At 43.7% G+C, this 10,334-nt stretch overlaps 2 non-coding genes across 2 annotated transcripts; both read right to left on the reverse strand.

The window, feature by feature from the left end:
* Positions 1-1,305: 1,305 nt before the first annotated feature.
* TRNAK-CUU (transfer RNA lysine (anticodon CUU)) lies at positions 1,306-1,378 on the reverse strand. The gene has a single exon. It is a non-coding gene; the product is annotated as a tRNA-Lys (tRNA).
* A 3,152-nt stretch (positions 1,379-4,530) lies between these two features.
* On the reverse strand, positions 4,531-4,602 carry TRNAA-UGC (transfer RNA alanine (anticodon UGC)). Its single transcript has one exon. It is a non-coding gene; the product is annotated as a tRNA-Ala (tRNA).
* Positions 4,603-10,334: the final 5,732 nt, after the last annotated feature.

The raw sequence follows: 10,334 nt of genomic DNA on the forward strand, positions 1-10,334 counted from the left end.
CAATTGCTGCAAGTATGCGAGTAAATAAGGCAATTTATGATTGATACGTGGGGTTTAACGTCCCAGATATATGATTATGAGATACGCCGTAGTGGAAGGGCTCCGGAAATTTCGACCACCTGGGGTTCCTTAACGTGCACCCAAATCTGAGCACACGGGCAGTAAATAACGTAAGTCAGCTAAACTAAGCCCGCGCGTGTAAAAAGAACAAAAAGAAAATGTCATGTCCCGAAAAAAAAAAAAAAAGACGCGGATGCAAGAAGGATGCACTAGTGGCGGATGCACTAGCGGTGGCAAGCCTGAAGAAGATGCAGATCTGGACAGCCTTACTTGTTTCTATTTCGATCCCTCTTCCTTAGCCTGCCTCTCTCTTTTTTCGTCCGTTTTTCCGCTATTCCTGTCTTTTTTTATTTATTTCAATTTTTGTTTATATTGTTAAGAGTAAACGATATTTTTTCGCTTTCTTCCTTTTTCGGTTTCTCGCTTGATTCTCTTTTTTTTTTCACGTTTTATACGTGTCTTCTTTAAAGTGCTCCGCACTCGATATAATCATCAGGATGCTCGACGAACAAGACAAAGCAGACTTCGGTGCGATAGTGGGCACAGTTTACTACGGATAGCTATGCTATGTGCAGTTTTGCCTGCGTGACGCCAAGCGACGACGACAGCATGCCCTAAAGTGTTCCGTACTTGAAGGTCAACGCAACTGGCTTTAGACGCGACGGCACATCAGTTCGTCCTGGTGGTCACAAATCCTGATGTGGACCGTCAGTATTTCATCAATGAATGTATATAGGCCACAGAAAACTTCGCAAGTCTCACAAAGTTTTTTATACTGAGCTTTGTCAGAACATGAGAACGATTCATGCCTTGAAATCGGGAGCCACACTGGCATCATGGGTTTGAAGGGGCCCTGCAACACTTTTTGAGCATGGTCAGAAAACGCTGCCGATCGGTAGTAGAGGCTCCCGACAACACGCGAGCCAAATATTATAGCGCAGCTCGCGGCCTCGAATTCACAAAAAAAATTATCAGTGTCAGCGAAAAATTGCTTTTTTTTTTCTCTCGTCAAATCACGCAATATACCACCAAATCACACGTAGTAAGCCCATTTTACAGCCATTGGGTGGTTTGAACATGACGTGCTCTAATGCTCAACTTGTTGCTGTTATATCGACGAATATGGGGAACTTTCAATGACAAATCCACACGTATTTTTTTCTGTAGTGTCTTAGGCGAAACTTCGGGATCTCGCACAAATGCATAGTAGTTAAAAAAATAAACTCAGCCTGACAAAAAAAAATTCGCCCAACGTGGGGCTCGAACCCACGACCCTGAGATTAAGAGTCTCATGCTCTACCGACTGAGCTAGCCGGGCGCTTGTGGTAAGATTGTTATGATACAAAGTCAACCGGATCTTTCATATAAAATGTCGAAGTGTCAAATTAGGAAATTTAAAAGAATCAATCAATAACTAAACGAAGCCGACAGGCCAGGCGCGTGAGCATCGGCTGGATTACCCAATGGTTTAAACTCACTTCGTTGCAATCGATAAATTTCGACGTCCTGTCAATCACGCAAGGCCTTTAACAGACCACGTCGTTTTTAAGTACGGCCCCTGAAAAAAAAAAATCAGTAATGCTTGCACTGGAGACGCGATGTTAAAGAAAAAGCGAAGCTGATGGCGTCATGTAGTCCCGGCATATGCTTTTTTGCTTTGTTTTGTATACATAATATATGTCTTTCCTATTTCCTTTCTCTCTTTCTCTTATTTTATCTTTCTTTCTTTCGTCCTATCTTTCTTCCTGGCACAGCAACTTCACAGCTGATGTGCCCTTTGTCACGTGATCATAGATGATGACAGAGGGCGGTGGCGAGCTTCGGGCTGGGCAGAGCCTACGCGCCGTGACGTCGCTCTCGACAGCGCTGTCGTGATCCCACCGCTTTTATCAGACTGGTGTGATCCCTGGGTGCTGTGGTAGCGTGGTGTAGCTTCGGGTTGAGGAAACGACCGCTATCAAGATGGGGATACGAAAAACAAACAAGGTTTATGGCACAATTTACAAATATTTATAGCATGAGGTTAAGAGTTCACAAACCACGAGCGTGGTGGTTAAACCGTTACATGGTTCAGAGCCTTCACAAACTACGAACGTGGTGGTTGAACCTTTACTTGGTTCAGAGCGACATCCTGCACTCTGCGGCGCCGTTATAAGCCCTGTCGGGCTCCTCCTTCTTCAGTGGAACACCAATCACACACACACACAACAGGTGAGGGGTACGAGCATGCACGGCGCACGTGAACATCCAATTTCGAGTCAAGATCACTGCACTTAAAGGTGGCGCCAGAGAGACTCTTGCTCGTCGTGTATGTCGCTGGTCGAGGGGTCCCAAGCTTCGGACAGCAGACATCAAACGGTCCGCCAATCTGTCCGCTCAATTAGCAGGGCACTTTGTGGCGGCGGTCGCCGTTTCTTCAAAGGAATACGCTGTCTTTGTTGTCCCCTCTGGAACGGCTTACTGCTTCGTGGCGACGTGACGTCTCATCCGCCGGCTAGCAGGGACAATACCTGGCGGGCATAGGCATTCGGCGAGTCGGCTACTTGTTTGAGGATTAAAAGAGCGCCGCTCCCCCGTCAGCTCTCGACGCTGGTTCCAAGAAAACCTGGGTTCCAGGCGTGGGAACGCGGCCCGGCTACGCTTTTCAGCGACAGCATGGCGCCTACCGATGGCGGTCATAACAGCGCCACGACCTCCTCCAAGCTTATAGAGGAGGTCGTGGAGGCCGCCGTTTGGAAGCTAACCTGCGACATCTTGGAGAGGTGACAATGCTCCGTTCAGCAGCTGCGCCTTGTAGATAAGTGGCTCCTGAAACCTTGGGATAAGAAAGCCACCCACCAAGTTCAAGAGCAACCCTGCCTTTATAAGCATATAAAAATTATCACTTGCTCGTTTGTCATGATTACATGCTACCCTCCGCACGTTTTCAGTGGAACACAAACGGTCATTGGCACGATAGTTCTGAGCGCGTTTATTATCTGGAGTGCCGTCGTTCTTAACAAAACGTCGGCGGCCATGCTGACTTTTCGTCGCAATGGTGCAAATTAAGTGGCAAGTGCAGTGACAAGTGCATGCAGTGAAGTCAGTGGCATAGCCACGGGGAGGGTGGGCACCCTTGCCCCCAATTTTTTTTTTCTTTAATCTTGCATGTGCATGCGTATGTACACGCGCACATAGAAGCACGCATAAACATACATAAAGTGTGGTTGAACTAAAAAATTCTGGCTGCGCTATACTGGTGCTGAAAGGTAGAAGGGGTGAGAAGGTTTTGACCCCCCACTCTTATTTTGCTTTTTTAATGTTTTTTTCTCATGCTTTAACTGCTTTGGGTGATGCTCAAATATTTTCACGCCTTCACAGTGACTATCAGTTGCCAAAGCTAGCCATTCAGTAGGTGAGGGGCCCCATGGGAGCTCTAATATGTAAATTTGCTCAGTCTAGGGTAGTGGCACACCGGTACCATGCTCCCACAATCCCGAAATGTTTCCGCCATGTAATACAGAACGAAAAATGCCCGTTTCGAAAAGGTGCCCCGCTCCCAGGTGAAAAATATTTCTGGCTACGCTCCTGATCTGGGGCGTCAGCACTCACGTGCGCCCTACATATTTACAAAATGTAAAATTTTGAGTGGAGGGTTCCGGATATTTCAACTACCGTACGTCGATGGATTCACTCGTGGGAGTGCTCGAGACCTGCCCCTCCCCCCCCCCCCACCCTTCAAGCGCTCTTGAAAGTTCCATTCACATATTAACCGATCAACGCAGAGACATGTAAGCATGCGTATACCTTCAAAGTTTCAAGTATCCGTAATATCTGACGCACACGGACGCAACGGGGGGGGGGGGGGGGTGGCATGCTGACACCCCCCTCTCCCCAGCAGTATTTTTCTGTTTCGAGGAGTATATATGAACGCACACATACAATTGACACGCAAGCAGAAACACATGATCGGAACCCCAACATCGCTTAGAAGACAAAATCCTGGCTATGCGCCACTGCGTGCACTAGTCTAATTAGTAATAAATATACAGGTAGCCTTTCACAAATTTGTGAGGGCTACCAACCATAAACAGTGCGTGCAGTGAAACGACGAACGCTTAATCGAGTTCGCGCTTGATTAAATCCGTCGTGCAACGCAATATATAGAATTGTTCAGTTCTCCATTCCAGTCCGGGTGGGCATTGCACAATTGGACAGATTGGAAAAAAAAAATACTCTTAATTATAACTTTGCTACGATCGTATTGTTCAGATTGGCCATTAGCGTTAATGTGAATGTTTTGAAGAAAAGGTAGACTGGTTACCGTAACGGTGGGCAGCCAGTATTTATAAAAATCATTGACAGTACCAAGCGAGAAAATATCTTGGTTAGAAAAACTACTAACATGACCTCACTCCGTCATGAAATGGGGGTGGAAGAGGTCCAGAAAAATTTGGCAAAAAAAAATATGAATGAGGGAAAAAAAATACGTGGAGGTGCCGGGGATCGAACCCGGGGCCTTTCACATGCAAAGCGAACGCTCTACCACTGAGCTACACCCCCGATTGGGTACACGCTGTGTTAAAACTAAATATAAAACTAAGTATGTCGGTACATTAGATTTGTTTTCAAAAAAATGTTCAATTGTCAATGCCGAATCTCACTTCAGCATTCTTCCTATAAAACGCTCGGCGCATCTAATACCATAAAAAAATGCGACTCGTGATGCTCCAGGCCATCGACCATGCAGACTAAAGTAACGGCGCGTGATGTTCAGCAGCTAAACTACACAGTGTTTATTCATTTTGCGCAAACCAAACGTAAGTTGGAGCGAGAAAAAAAGGTCTGTCTATAGTTTGCGCAGCCTGCTGCCTGCTACAGCCGGTTACAGCCGCACATAAACCGTAACCTAGCTCCGCCCACACAACCGCAGCGCGCCTGCCCTTCTCGTGTGAAAAACAGTTCTGCCAGCTTGTTTCCGCCCACACTGCAGATACCTTTTCTCGGCTATTGTAAATACCATGCATGTTACTAGCTAAAGGCTTGTAGTCACTAATTAAAACATTTGCCTTGGACAAGCAATGACGTCAGATTTCTTGACGAAAACGACCAGGATGTTCAGGTTTACGACATAAAACCAGTGACACAAACGTGTGTCTGTAATAACAAGTCAACTTTCTTAGCAGCCAAAGTGGTTGCGTGATACCCTTACAGAAAAGTGGAATTATGGTCATCTCATCATATGCCAAGTTGTACTTCGTTCTCGGGACGGCTTTAAGCTCTCCCATAGTAGAGTACCCTGTGCTCTAAATCGTTACCCCCTTTTTCTAAACACATCTCATCGGGACGGCTTTACGCTCTCCCATAGTAGAGTACCTAGTACTCTAAATCGTTAACCACTTTTTAAACCCCCCCCCCCCCTCTCTCTCTCTCGTATGATCCGAGTGCTCCTTTTAGCGGGACGGCTCAGTGCTCTCCCATAGTTGAGTACGAAGTACTCAAAATCGTTAAACATTTTGTCTAAACAGATGCTTTTATTGTGTGGATTAACTTTCCAGCACATGGGACGGCTTTCAGCTTTCCCGTAGTACAAACACACAGCACTATTACCAAGTCACTTTTCAGTAACAATACTACCTATTTTATTTTCGAAGGGACTGCTTTACTTTTCAGTAACAATACTACCTATTTTATTTTCGAAGGGACTGCTTTCAGCTCTCCCATAGTACAGTACCGAGTACTCTAAATCGTTCACCACTTCTTCTAAACTCGCCAAGCGTGAGGTCCATGGGACGGCTTAATACTCTCCCAAGGTAGAGTACCTAGTATTCTAAATCGTTACATCCACTTTTTCATAACTAAATATTATTGCACAGGCTCCGAGCACTGGCGGGGCGTGGCTGTCAGACTCGCATTCTTCAGAATATTTGTCTATGCAGCCTTATCAAGTGCGAGGCCCACGGGATGGCTTTCAGCAATCCCACAGAAGAGCACCAAGTAGTCTATCGTTAAGCACTTTTTCTAAACACGCAGCTCCTGACGCTAACTTAAAAGTTACCCTGGGGCTGTTTTCGGCTCTCCCATAGTAGAGTACTACGTACTCTAATTCGTAGAACACTTTTTCTAAACAGAAAGTGCCATATGCAGTACCCACAATAAGTACCACGTACTCTGAATCGTTGAAAACTCTGACTGGGACGGCTTCCCGCTCTCGCATTTAGAGTACTAAGCATTCTAAATCATTGAAACACCTTCTTTAAACACACAATTGTGTTTTCAATGTGTTTACTGGAACAGCTTACCGCTGTTCCATAGTAGAGCGCATGGTACTCTAAATTGTCGTAGATTTGATTTGTACACCACACTTGTCCATGTATGGGCATTTGAGGAATGTTTGCATGCCGGCTTTCATTTTATTGCCATTTTTTTATTGTGCTGTGAAGCTATCTTCAATGTATACTTTTCGACAGGATTAGTATATAAAGGAACGCCATTGCATTACAATAATGCTAACAGTTTATTCAAGAAAAAAAAAAACACTGTTATTTGGACGAAAGAAAATTGACGGCAATTTATGCACGTTTTTCTTTTCTTTCGGTCATGAAAGGGTTAAATTATAAAAAACTGACGAGCGATATGGTTGAGATTCGTACTTAAAAAATTCATACAGGTTAGTCGGTGTTTTAACTTCTTTCAGGAGTCCGTTTACGCCGAGTGTTTCAACGAAGATTTTAATTGCCAGATGCTACAAAGCTAACAAAAAAATTTCAAATTATTTTTATATTGTCGAAGTTACTTTAATTGCAATTGTGCTGGTATACAAAGGGAAGCTGAAAAAGTCACTTTAGTTATGTTGTACAGCAAAAATATGCACAACTATAAGTGAAAGAAGCAGTTTAATTTTTAAAATAGACAGGGACAGGAAAGATCCTGGAACAATGCTTCTGCTTAATTTTTAACATTATTTCAAAAGTTGTCTCCCTTCGGTTGAATGCATGTTTGACAGTTCATGATTAACGTTCCTGGTCGATTTCCTTGAAACACGTTCAACTTCAGCACTCAAGCTGAAATAATTGTATTTGCTAAGAAAATGCAAATAAGTCCAAAAGATGTGACAATAAACTAGAAAGTTCTACAAGCGACACTTAATATAAGCAGTACTAGCAACTCTACTTATGTGTCTTTGACGTCACGAGAATAAGCAAGCGCTTTTGGAGCACTTGTGCAAGTTCTCTGGGGAGGATCAGCGACGGCTGTGCGAGGAACTGACATTCTTCCTTAGGCTGCAAGAGCTAGACAGCGTCAACCAACAATACCAGCAAAAAATTTTCATGGCAAGTGAAATAATTGGTCATATTACGTGCATGTAGCCACCATCAGCATCCATTACGAAGCCAATACCTCCAGTTTAGGCAACTGCTGTCAGCTAAACATGCGACTTCCGAGGGAGCGTATCAGCCAAGAATGCTTGTTCGGCTGCACTGCAAGCTCGCTCAGACGTGTTAACATGTCGGGCTGATACTTCATTTATCAGTTTCATATGGACACTCCAGGTGAACTTCTGTTGCCATGAGGTTCCATGTAGAATCCAAAAGCTTTAACCATAGACAAGATCACAAAAGGAAGCATTGTGGGATACAGTCTGTACATACCTATACTCTGTCAGACCTATTTCCTCTTAACGTGCAGCCTTATAGGTATGCACCTTTTTTATGATAATGGCAGCCAAGAACCCGGAATGTTGCATTCCAATAACATTTTACTTACCACCTTTACTATCGGAAGGCCAGTGACCAAAGAGTGGACATTGTGAGAAGCACATTCTTGCTTCATTTTCATGTTTGCACCCATTGCGAGATTAGCATCGGACTCGACCAAGAAGGAAGGGCGAGTGATTGGTCTGTCAAATGGCGGACCCCGACAGTCATATATGCCATGTTAAATGATGACAAGTTGTTCGGTAACAACGAGACGAAGTCTAGTTTTTGCCGAACCACTCATGATCATGTGAGGGCAGCAGACGACCGCAACAAATGCACCTCAACAGAAAGATGTGCTAGCTTTCTTGCTTTGAGCAGAAGAACCTCGGGGCAAGTGGGGGCGGCAAAGCTTCAGCAGAAACTGCATACTTAGACCAGCCATACACGGTCACGCCCGCCCTGTCTTAACAGAGATAATATGACAATGCACATTTTTGCACATGCCGTGTTCTCACCACATTTTTTGCATTGAAGCAAAAAAGCAGAACGGTCGCTTCACACACTGTAGCGCCTACATTGCCCTATGCCAACATTTTGTGGAATTATGTCAGGTCAGACGCTAAAAGAGTTAGCTCTAGCCTCACTTCTTATAACATTCTAATCTGTTGCTATCACATTCACTGCTTCGCCATTGCAGCTAAGCTTCGACTTTTCTTTTTCAGCCATCAACCACATTGTGCTGCACTCTCCTAACTCTTTCCTTCCTTCATGACTAACCGCCACTCCTGAACAACCACTCATGAGCCACCCCAACATGTGCTGTAAAAGAAACACCTTGCAGGTCTACATAGAATTGTTTCATTCATTTTCCCTCTTCGTTGTGTGTTGACCAAATATACACAATCCAGACAAATAAATGTCTCCAATACTACATAAAACTGCTACGACTGCAAAGAGCATCAGAAAAGAGCAGGTTGCCTCGAATTGACTGCGTATGTAGTCAATACATCTTTTCAAATGGAAACCACTTCCTAAGCAAGAAAACAAAACACATGCCTTTTATTTTGCAATGGGAGACCGCACTTTTATTATTCATGTTGTAGAAAAGTGCCGGTTCTTTGCTTTTGGACAAGAATTTTGAGCAGTTAGCTTCTACGGTCAAATCTGCTATGCGATCTGAACATTTTTTTTCGGTTAAGACACACAAGCCAGATATAACTTTCAGAGCGATTATGTGTGAAAAAGACACGTGGCAAAACGTCATTTCTAGACACCTGCAAAACAATTCGGAGAGTCTTCCTATCCCGGATTCCTTTCGTGTGGGTAATTCCGAGCTGGGGGTTCATTTTCTGAGCACTGATAGCTCTAGCTGCCGTACTGCTTTTAGTATAGACATTGAAGATTTGTAGTACTCGAAACCTCAAGATGAGCTGATGGCAAGCGTTCAAAGCTGCGTCTTGCAGGATAATGATGAACTCTCTGCCTGAAGTGTAGAACTTCTGTTTCTAGTTTTCTAGAATTACTTAGCTTCACTTTAAGTCAACCTTAGTGGCTTGGGGAGGTAATCTTCACGTCCAGAGATCGGGAATATGCATGGGCTCTTATGTAGCTCAGATTTTAACAAAATTTTTCTAGACAAGCTTGATGTAGCAATTCAAACGCATCTGACGGGACTCTCAGTTCGCATACTCAGATACGTTGACATTTTTTTGTGTTCACTACGTCTTTAGATTTGACACAAGATGTGCATATTTCGAAGGTTTTAAAAGAAAAAGAAACAAGCAAGAAACTAATCTTTTCTTTTGAATCGCCGCGTCTAAAGCAACTGCAATTTCTAGATATGTATTAACTTGGTCTTGGAACCCCAAAATATTTGCTGGTATAATTTTCCTAGATCCGTAAAGCCTATGCTTAATTACAGGTCGAGCCATTTTGAGCTGGTAAAAAGAAGTATCGTTAACACGAGTTTGGGTATCGCTCTGAAAATATCCGGCCAACACCGAATGAAAATGAGTTTTGTCAAGTAGGTAAACTAAAACAATCAGGGTACCCTAATAATGTCATCACGTCCGTGTGTAACAGCATGATTAAGAAACGAATTCAATGATACCCACTCAGGCTGTCGTGGTGAAAGTAGAAAAAATAGGAGGACAGCAGTAATTCCTTATCTTCATAGGACATTGCGTGAGCTTAAGCAACTCAGTAATGGATACAAAGTAGATGTGCTTTTCTCAGCAAAAAAAAAAAACTCTGGTCTATTTGTTTGCGCATGCGCAGAGAGTTTCCACAATGTCGTATAAAACACAGCAAAAGGTTTATGGACAGTGCAATGGGCATGGTTTACATGATTCCTTTTAGCTATGGTAAGGTGTACATAAAATGGTTGGAACAGTGCATCAATGTGCACCTTAGAGAGCACGATTTATCTTTGAAATCCTCAGGGGCACTGCATCTAGCGGTTCATTGCAGAGAGTGCGACTGCTATCCTGTTTCTCAGGATACTGAAGTTCTTTTTCATTCTAACAAACAATTAACTCGTGAGTTTACAGAAGCTTTTCACATAAAAAAAAGAGCAGAACAGTACATCAGCCAAGC

The sequence above is a fragment of the Rhipicephalus microplus genome, chromosome 3 (assembly GCF_043290135.1).
Source record: "Rhipicephalus microplus isolate Deutch F79 chromosome 3, USDA_Rmic, whole genome shotgun sequence".
In the NCBI taxonomy this organism is placed as follows: domain Eukaryota; kingdom Metazoa; phylum Arthropoda; class Arachnida; order Ixodida; family Ixodidae; genus Rhipicephalus; species Rhipicephalus microplus.